The 7,818-nt window shown below is 52.8% G+C and overlaps 1 long non-coding RNA gene across 1 annotated transcript; it reads left to right on the forward strand.

Moving 5' to 3' along the window:
* Window positions 1–4,881: 4,881 nt before the first annotated feature.
* LOC109266812 (uncharacterized) lies at window positions 4,882–7,470 on the forward strand. Its single transcript, XR_002079877.2, has 2 exons — window positions 4,882–5,220; window positions 7,226–7,470. It is a non-coding gene; the product is annotated as an uncharacterized LOC109266812 (long non-coding RNA).
* The last annotated feature ends 348 nt before the right edge of the window (window positions 7,471–7,818 follow it).

Consider the following 7,818-nt stretch of genomic DNA (forward strand, 5'->3'; position numbering starts at 1 on the left):
GGGGGGGGGGGGGCTGCCTTAACAAATTGCCCCAAACCGAGTAGCTTCAAACAACAGAAACTTATTCTCCCACAGTTCGGGGTGTCAGCAGAGTTCTGTCTCCAGGCTCCGAGAGAGAATCTGTTCCATGCCTCTCTCCTTGCTTCTGGCAGCTCCCAGGAATCTGTGGCATTCCTGGCCTTGGAGCTGTATTCCTCCCAATCTCTGCCTCTGTCTTCACACGGCCTCCTTCTCTGTCTCTGTGTGTCTCTTCTTCTTGTAAAGGTACCAATCATTGGATTTAGGACACGCCCTAAATGTCAAGGTCCTATTCCCAAATACATACACGTAAGTTCACAGAACAGGGAGGTTAGGACTTGAACATAAGTTTTAGAGGACACAATTAACAAAGCACCTCCCCGTTTCAGCCCCTTCCATACATGATATGATGTAATTCTCACAATAGCCCTAAGAGGTAGGTACTTTCGTCATTTGCCCTATTTTAGAGGCCAGAAAAGGTATACAGTTCACCAAAGGCCACGGAGCCAGTAAGGCGGAAAGCTTGCTTTGACCACAGAGCAGTCCAACTCCAAAGCCCTGTTCTCAGCCAGCAGGTTAACTCTCCTGAGCTGAGTCTTGAATGGTAGGTAGCTGGTTAGCAGGCACACGACAAAGTACCAGAGAGATAGTCATTTCAAGAAGTTGCTGCAGGGACAAAGGCGTGGAGGACAGAGTCCTTGTCTTAGGTCATTTGCTGATTCACTGTGTGATTTAGTGCCAGTCCATCTCCCTCCCGGAACGAGACGTTCTGCCTGCCTCCTGTTCCTTGCACGCCACTGCCGGAGGCACATTATGCACCTGTAAAGACACGGCTGCAGCCCAGGTTCTAGAACCTATCCTGCCCCTCGCCCTGGGGACACCCCACACTAAATAAGCCTACCTCCTAGTCCCCTGCCAGCTGTGTGCCCCTGCACGGCAGACCCTCTTCCTTATAGTACTGATAAGTAAAATGTCATGACAGGTTTCTATCCACCAGGGCCGTGCTTGTGCTCTACATGCATTGTCTTATTTAATACAACAATCTTAGGAGAATCTATGGCTAAGCCCAGTCCACAATTAGAGTACATCAGGCTTGGAAACTTTGCCATGTGCCCATGGCCATATAGCTATTAAGTGATGGAACTGAAATCCAAGCTCATGATATGTGACCCCCATAATGTACACTCCTGATTACTAAACAGCATCACCTTATGCACTGGTCTTATTCTTCTGTCCCTTCCGCATTCAGCACAAAACCTGGCATGTAGCCCGTGTGCCGTGGCCAGACCTTCTTGCCCCGGGACCCATTTTTTTCCACTTCACCAATTGCCCATCACCACACTCTGCGGAGACCATTCTTCCTTGTGGGCCTGGGCTGCATGCATCCTGAGTTTGAACTCCCTCTGAAAGCTTGCAACACCCACGTGTGGTCTGCTCTCCAGTTCCAGGACGCTACTTCTCGGGCCACTCATCTACACACCCAGTAATAGTGCCCCAATAAAAGATGTAGCCTCGGGGCACCTGGGTGGCTCCTTCGGTTAAGCGTCCGACTTCAGCTCAGGTCACGATCTCACGGTCTATGGGTTCGAGCCCCACATCGGGCTCTGTGCTGACGGCTCGGAGCCTGGATCCTGCTTCAGATTCTGTGTCTCCCTCTCTCTCTGCCCTTCTTCCCCTTGTGCTCTGTCTCTCTCTTTCAAAAATAAACAAGAACGTTAAAAAAAATCTTTACAATAATTTTTTTTAACGTTTTATTTAATTTTGAGAGGGGGAGAGAGAGCGCGCGCAAGCAGGGGAGGGACAGAGAGAGGGGACGACGCAGAATCAGAAGCAGGCTCCAGGCTCTGAGCTGTCGGCACAGAGCCCGATGAGGAGCTCGAAGTCACAAATGGGGAGATCATGACCTGAGCCGAAGTCGGATGCTTACCCGACAGAGCCCCCCGGGCGCCCCCCACCAAAAAAGAATTTTTTTCAGATTCTTCACTTGGGAAAAATAGGTGCTGAATCAGGTGGGCTTCCAGTTTGCATTTTGATCACAGTCATGGTTTATCCACGCCAAAGTGAATCCCTTCTCCTGCCAGTTAGATGGGGTTTTTTGTTTTTGTTTTTGTTTTTTTTTTTAATTATTTTTAATGTTTTATTTTTGAGACAGAGAGAGACAGCGTGAGCAGGGGACGGGCAGAGAAAGAGCGAGACACAGAATCCGAAGCAGGCTCCAGGCTCTGAGCTGTCAGCACAGAGCCCAATGCAGGGCTCGAACTCACAAACCGCGAGATCATGACCTGAGCCGAAGTCGGACGCTCAACCGACTGAGCCACCCAGGCGCCCTAGATGGGTTTTATAGATCCTTTTTAACCGGAAGATTTTCCTTATCCCAAGGTTACATGGTGCAGGGATGGGTAGCATTATGGCATGCTGTCTCTCTTGCGTGTTTAATGTGCAACGAAGCCTGAAGAAGTAAATCAGAGCATCGAACTTGGAGTCGGGCCATCTGGGTTCCAACAAAGGAACCGTCACTCAGCAGCAGGACTTCAGCCAAGTCATCTCCGTGGTTTTTAATGTTCACGTGTATGAAACGAAGACACAAATACCCTGTGAAGGGTGCCTGACGGACAGCAGATACCTAACCCCGGGGCATCAGAGGCGACAGTAAAAAAAGAGGAAGACCCCCACACACCTATTAGAATGGCCCGGATCCTGACCCTGACAGCACCAAAGGCTGATAAAAAGAAATAAGCCATCAAGCCACAAAAAGATGTGGAGGAACCTGAGATGCCTATTGCCAAGAGAAAGAAGCCAGTCCGAAAAGGCCATAGGCTCCGTGATCCCAATTATAAGGCAATCTGGAAAAGGCTAACGTATAGAGACGGGAAGCAGCTCGGTGATTGCCAAGGGCTCGGGGAAGGATGGGCTGGGGGAGCACGGAGGATTGGCAGGTCAGTGAAGATACTCTGTAGGATATTATAATGGTGCTCACATGACGTCTCGTCAAAACGTACAAAAATCACCGAGCTGTACAACACAAAGTGTGGGCTCCGACATCACCCGTGGACTTGAGTTAATAGTAACGTACCGTTGTTGGTTCATCAGTTGTAACAAACGTACCACGCCAGTGCCAGATGGCAATAACACGGGAAAGTGTGTGGGGGTCAGGGGGGGTCCAGGGGAACTGTCTCCGTCTCCCTGCCCAAGCTTTCTGTAAACCCGCCACGGCCATAACCAAGTCTGTAATTAATGGAGCAAATGGGAAAGGAACATCGTCGCGCCTACGCACTTGCCCGCAGCCAGCCCGGGAGCATCCCGAGGCTGAAGAGGAAGACGTCCGCTGAGAAATGGAGGGGCTGAAAATCCCTCAGGAAAAGAATGGGTGGTTGGCTGCTCCCGGCCACACCCTCCCGCGGATCCTCAGATGTGTCCTCACCCGCGTCGCCTGTTTTCGGAGAGGTGAACATATCGCTGTCTGTTTCTCATCTCCGGCACTGGCCCCGTGCTGGAGGCCAGGCACGCAGATATACACAAGCCGCGGTCTGGATCCCCTTGCCTGCTCGCGTCACCGAGAGGGCCTCAGACACACAGCAACCTCGGGCTTCCAAACGCGGGGCCAGATGCAGGGCGGGGGTCATAAGGAAACACACAGCCTGAGCTCCAAATCCAGAGGGAGCCCTCCTCCCGGCACGCAGCGCAGGGGAGAGGATTTGCAAGGGAAGGGGGACTTGGGGTTTGGGACAAGTGCCAGATGCGAACGGGGACGATGTCTCTGCGGCCTGGGTGTTGCTGACGGTGCCTCTCGGAGAGCCAAGGCCGCCGAAGCTCTGCTCCAGGTGGCCCCCAACGATTCTCGGAGCTGGGACGATGGGCAGCAGGCCCACAGAGCCTCCCACCCCGCTGGTGCCCTTCTCCCTGCCCTCGCCTCCCCGCCCCCTCTTTCCCTAGTCTACCCTCCTGAGAACACGTTTTACCGCTTCTCACTTGGAGGAGGCAGGGGCAGCACCGAGGGGAGACGTGGCGCTTGGCTCTCGTTCTAATTGGATCGCATGCCAGCCCCGCCTAGAGAGGAGCCCGGTCACCCCCAGTACGCAGCCCTGTATGCTCCTGTGGTGCCCTGGCCACATCGTCCATGCCTACGCCGACCCAGCGACTTCCCCTCCCTGCCCACTGGGCTCTCTCGTGCTTGGCTGATGCATCGACTGACCGTGGGAAGAATTAGCAAATGCCACCTGCCCCCACAGCAGTCAGTGTCCCCTGCCCGCTGTTTCAGACACTGTGCTTGTGACTCCACGGAGGCCAAACCCAGGTGCTGGCTCACCGGCCTCCTTCCTTCCACCCCCACCCCCAAGAGCAGCCTAGGTTGTTGCCACACCAACCAACTTGGCCCTGCCCCTAGACGGGACACACCCTCGCATCCCTCTGGGCCTTTGCTTCTGTGCCTTCTCCTTCTGGGAAGGCCTTGCTTCACCTTCCGGCCCCTACTTATCTTCTAAGACTCGGCTTAAATGGCATCTTTTCTACAAATCCCTCCACCTCTGCCCCGTCCCCATGCTCCCAAAGAGACTCACCCTCGATTCGAGGTTTCTGAAGATCTTCCTTCTCCTGTAAAGCATTTTGCCTCCCATCTGTTTTCGTTCCTGTCTCCCCCCAAATAGACTCCTCGCTGCATTTCTCTTTCCCCGGCCTAGAGCAGAGTAACTGGAGCATAGTGGGTGCACAGCGCCTGTTTCTGGCATGAATGCGTGGGCAGGAAGGGGTTAAGTGTGATTTTCGTCCCCTGGCATGGAGCAGATGGGAACCATTTGGGAATGCACCTCCTCCTCCCCAGCTCCAGCCCCTCCTGCCTGGGCTCCACCTCCCCGTGTCGTGTCCTGTCGCGTTGTGCGGGAGGCTGAACCCCTCCACGTGGGCAACATCACCCACCTGCAAGCAGGTGTGGTGGCTTCTTTCCTAGAAACCAAAGCCTGTTTGTTCTATGAACAGTTCTGTGTGTTCCCCACAGCTGATCCGATCTCCAGCACTGACCACCCTGGGGCTAATGCCGCCAGTTAGCTTGTGAATTCCTGGAGGCGGCCCTCCCTCCGACAGAGACGGAAAATGGAGAGTTCGTGCAGCAGCAGCCAGCATCAGGGAGCTGTCGGCCGGGCCGGGACACGGAGACAAATCAGGCCGAAGCTCTACCTTCCAAAGAGTTCGAGTGTGGTTGGCAGACCAGTGAGTGGATATGCATAATACAGTGTGGCTCAAGGTGAAAAATAGTGCCCACGGCAGGGAGCAGAGAAGGGTGGGTGCACGTGTGAGGACAAACGAAAGGACGTCAAACCCGGCTTGGAGTGCTCCGGGAAGGCTTCCTGGCAGAGGCAATGCCTAATTAGGCGGAGTTTTCAGCATGTACAAACACAGGACCTTAGACAATTTCAGATCCAGACTCCCAGGGTGTCTGGAGCCTCCCCAGGGCAGTGTCAGGAACAGGGATGGGATCTTGTCATCTATAGCCACCCAGAACCTTCCATTGCCCTATACAGGAGAGGCCCGTGGCCGGAAGCCCTTCAACCATTGCTTGGGCTTCTGCCGTCCCTGCTGGTGCGGCTGAGGCCCTGCAGCTCAGAGCCTCAGGATTCTAAGATGTCTCATTCTTTGTCACACTCCCCACTTTTGTAGCCTTTTCCAAAGGCTAGACCACAGGAGCCTTAGAATACCACGTGTCTTAGAATCAAACTAAGTGCGGTATGAGGGGTCAATCCAATGGGTTTCAATTCATTCCGATACTGGGCAAGCCACTTAATCTGTTTTCTGATCTATTCAAAAAAGGTAATACTACCATCTTAGGGGTTGTTGAGGGGATGAAGTGAAATCAAGGATGGAAACTCATCTTCCAAGCCTCTTTTGCTCCCTTGAGCACACCATGCTCCTTTCTGCCTTCAGCAGATCTTCTCTTCGCTGGAAGGTCCTACCCCAACTTGCCCGGGGTAACTTGTACTCATGTTTCAGGCCTTCCCCTGAAGTCACCCCGCCCCCCACCAGAAGAGCTTCCCCTAAGCTTCCCCTAATGCCTCAGACCCAAAGGGCTCGCGGAACCTGGACTTTCTTCTATGTCGTACTCAATGAACCTGAGCATCGCACAGGTCACATCTTTGCCAGCCAACTGTAAGGAGAGAAATTTTATGTCTCTTGTTCAATGCCCTATCCCCAACGAACCCTCAATGTCCCGCACACAGCCGGTGCTCAGTAAGCATCTATTGAATGGACGCACAGGTAAGCAAATAAACGGGAAATCAACATTGGACGGCTATTATTAATACTTTATTCTCAGTCCCCCGTTTACCAGCGAGGTGACTCTGTTGCCTCATCTGCAAAATGGGAAGAAACGAATACCCCAAAGGACCCTGCAAAACAGCTATTGACCTAATGTCGCTATCATGCTTATCTCAGAGTAGTGTTACAAACAAGACAACAGGCCCAAAATGAAGTCACTTATGCTCAGCCCCATGTCACCAAACCTAGGCTTAGTTACAGATTTGGCTCCCCCAGAAATGGAATCTGAAGCCAATCGATCAGGAACCACCTGCTCAGCACTAGCTGGGTGACCCTCCTGATAGACCCCAGCCGGCCCCTAAGGAAAATCACCCTGCTAACAACCAGTCCACGTGTGGCCTGTTACAACATCCCCGTTCCGTTCCTACGAAAGGCTTTCATTTTGCCCAGCTCCTCGGAGCTCCTTTCCATCTGCTAGATTGGATGCTGCCTGATTCAAATCGATTTTTGCTGAAACAAACTCTTAAAATGTTTAATATGCCTAAGCTTATCTTTTAACGGGAGCAAATCAACAAGTGACAGCGACCGTTCTTCAAGGCAGAGAAGAGCAAAGGCGCCTGCTTCAGAACCCAAACGAGATCCCTTCCCCACGTTCCCAAAGGCCAGGAAAGCATTATGTGATCCTCACGACGCCCGTATCACCCAGTGCCCTCCAGGTGATGCTTGCAGGGGAAAAACACGCCCAAGGCTGTGCCGGGCCTGTTGCCTTGACAACCGAGGCTGCCCCTGTTCGGTTCGGGGCTGCGGCAGATTGGCTCACTCCCGCTTCTGACCAGGACAGAAAGGGGATCGCCGCCAGTCGCCTTGTGCAGACTCATCATTTCGAAGCCTCACTCTTCACATGTGTTTTCAATCTCGCACCAAACATGGCTTTCTGGTTTCCATTACCTTTGTTTCGTTTCAGAATAGAAATGTTTTACGGCCTGGGGAAGGGAGAGCGATGCCTGTGAGCCAGCGAGAGTGTGAGCTTGTATGCTTTTTACGCGTCCATCAGAAGAAAGAGGGATGAGAAAGCCAAGAAATCAGCGACGGCAGGCTTGCCTCAGACTTCTTCAAGTCAATCCCCGATTCCCCACGCACCTATCGAGAACCTACCCCATGCATGCAGATAGGCAGGATGAGAAGATGACCCACACATGGTCCCCGCAGGCGAGTAATTGCAATCGAACGAAGCAGATAAACTGACAGCGTTATAATACAAGACAGATTTTTCTTCTGGAAGGGCAGAGGAGAAAGTAGGGTGGGAACCGAGGAAGAGAATAAAGGAAACGCAGGAAGAAAGAACGCAGGGGGGAGGTGAAGGGAGGCAGGAAGGAAGGCAGGCGTAGTGGGAATAAGGGAAGGAAGGAGGCTCGTTGATGACTTCCTATGTGCCAGGCACTGTGCTAAGTACCTCCCATCTCGCGTTTTATTTAATCCTGGAACAGCCCTTGAAGGAAAGCCCATTTTACAGGTGAGAAAACAGAGACATAGGTGACACCCAAGGTCTCAGGGCAG

This window comes from Panthera pardus, unplaced genomic scaffold (assembly GCF_024362965.1).
Source record: "Panthera pardus isolate Hobbes unplaced genomic scaffold, ASM2436296v1 HiC_scaffold_11, whole genome shotgun sequence".
NCBI lineage: Eukaryota > Metazoa > Chordata > Mammalia > Carnivora > Felidae > Panthera > Panthera pardus.